Here is a 1,944-nt window from a genome sequence, read left to right on the forward strand (position 1 = left end):
CTGGGTCCTCTGTTGGTTAAGCGTCTGCCATCGGCTCAGGTCAGGATCTCAGGATCCTGGGATCACACCCCACATGGGGCTCCCCGCTCAGTGGAGACTCTGCTTCTCTCTCTCCCCTGTGTGTGCTTTCTCTTTCTCAAATAAATAAATAGCTTTAAGAAAAAGTTTTTCTTCATGCCCTGGACACCAGCCTGGACACCTTGCCTACCTGCTTGGGCTCTCGACCGAAATCACAGGCCATTGGCCTAGGGATGGGTTGGAAAGGCGCAAGAATGGAAGAAGCAAGGAACAGGGGTCAGAAGCCGAAGAGATAGAAGTTTGCTGGTTCTTGCTTCTGATGCCTTCCCGACCATCATTGTGCAAATGCCAAAGGCAAGCACGCGCACACAAGCATGGGGACGGGGGCAGGAGGGCCCAGGTTCTGTCAGGAGTCAAGGTGGAGGACCAGAGGGAGGAATGAAGGACCCTGGATCCAGTAGGGAATCAGTCCTGGGAGGCTTCTGGGTGAGACAACGGTGACATGAGGCGTGTCCTGACTTCTGCTCTGGGTCCCAGACACACTGAGCGCTTGTTGTGAGGAGTGGCCCTCAGGAGCAGGGATGAGGGCACCGGCCATCCAGGGAGTCCAGATGGGGAACAGAGGGTAGGGCTAAGGGACCCGAAGGACCCATCTCGGGGAATCCCTGGACTGTGTAGCCTGACGCGACGTCCACAGTCTTTGCCCGTGGCTCTCATGGCAGTGAGGGCTTTGGTCCGAGGGAACAGGCCTGGAGACAGCAGAGACAGCATCACCAGCGGTGCTGCGGCTCATGCTGAGATCCCTGAGGGAGGGCTCAGGGAGGGACCTGGACTCCAGAACAGGGACAACGCACTGAAGCCTGCCCCTGCTGTCCGCCCTGGGAGGCCTGTTTGTGCCAAGTCCACAGGCGGTGTGTCAGGACGTCCACATCCTGGTCTGACAGAGGCTGGGGGCCTGCTTTAAAAAACCGGAGGTCAGGACCTAATGGAGGAAGACCCAGGCCTGGCACAGGGCCTGGTGGAAGCACAGCTGTTGGGGGCTGGGGAAGAGGAGGTCCCAGCAGTTTAAATGAGGAGGGTTCGAGCACCTGGGAGGAGCCGGAAGTCACGCAACCCTCTCTCCAGGACAAACTCCACGTGAAAGTGGCTGCCCTGGTGGAGTTCCTGCTCCTCAAATACCGCAACAAGCAGCCGACCCGCCAGGCAGAGATGCTGGAGATCGTCAGCAAAGATTACCAGGACGACTTCCCAGGGATCTTGGGCCAAGCCTCCGAGTGCATGCGGCTGGTCTTTCTCATGGACGTGAAGAAAGTGGACCGCAGTGACCACTCCTACAACCTGGTCAATGCCCTGGGTCTCATCTGTGATGGGATGCTGAGCGGTGAGCATGGCATGCCTAAGACCAGCCTCCTGGTTTTGGTCCTGGGGGTGAGCCTCCTGCATGGCGACCGTGCCCCCGAGGAGGAGGTGTGGGAAACGCTGGGGGTCATGGGGGTGTATGCCGGTCAGGAGCACGTCATCTACACGGAGCCTAGGGAGCTCCTCACCAAGGTCTGGGTGCAGGAAGGGTACGTGGAGCACTGGCAGGTGCCTGGCAGTGACCTTCCTGCTATGAGGTCCCGTGGGGTTCCAGGGCCCACGCCGAAACCAGCAACTTGCAAATGCTGGAGTATTTGCTACAGGTCAGGCGCGGGCAGCTGGCATCCTCCCTGTCCCTGTCTGAAGGGACTGTGAGAGATGAGGAAGAGGGGGCCTGAGCCCTGGGGTCCGCCAGGCCCTTTCCAGGCTTTGCTGGGTTCGGCAGCCTCTCCTGCGGGGTGCCGGGCATGAAGTGAGGCCGCTTGCTGGTTCTTCCCTGTGTGTGTGTTTGTGTGTGCCTGTGAAGACAGAGCCCTGGGCGTTTTAAGGAGTGCAGGGCCAGGGAGG

At 59.5% G+C, this 1,944-nt stretch overlaps 1 pseudogene; it reads left to right on the forward strand.

The window, feature by feature from the left end:
• The first annotated feature begins 319 nt into the window (after positions 1-319).
• Positions 320-1,812, forward strand: LOC141372334 (melanoma-associated antigen 9-like; annotated as a pseudogene).
• Positions 1,813-1,944: the final 132 nt, after the last annotated feature.

This window comes from Callorhinus ursinus, unplaced genomic scaffold (genome assembly GCF_003265705.2).
Source record: "Callorhinus ursinus isolate GAN/ISIS: 27379988/994484 unplaced genomic scaffold, GSC_fseal_2.0 scaffold7839, whole genome shotgun sequence".
NCBI lineage: Eukaryota > Metazoa > Chordata > Mammalia > Carnivora > Otariidae > Callorhinus > Callorhinus ursinus.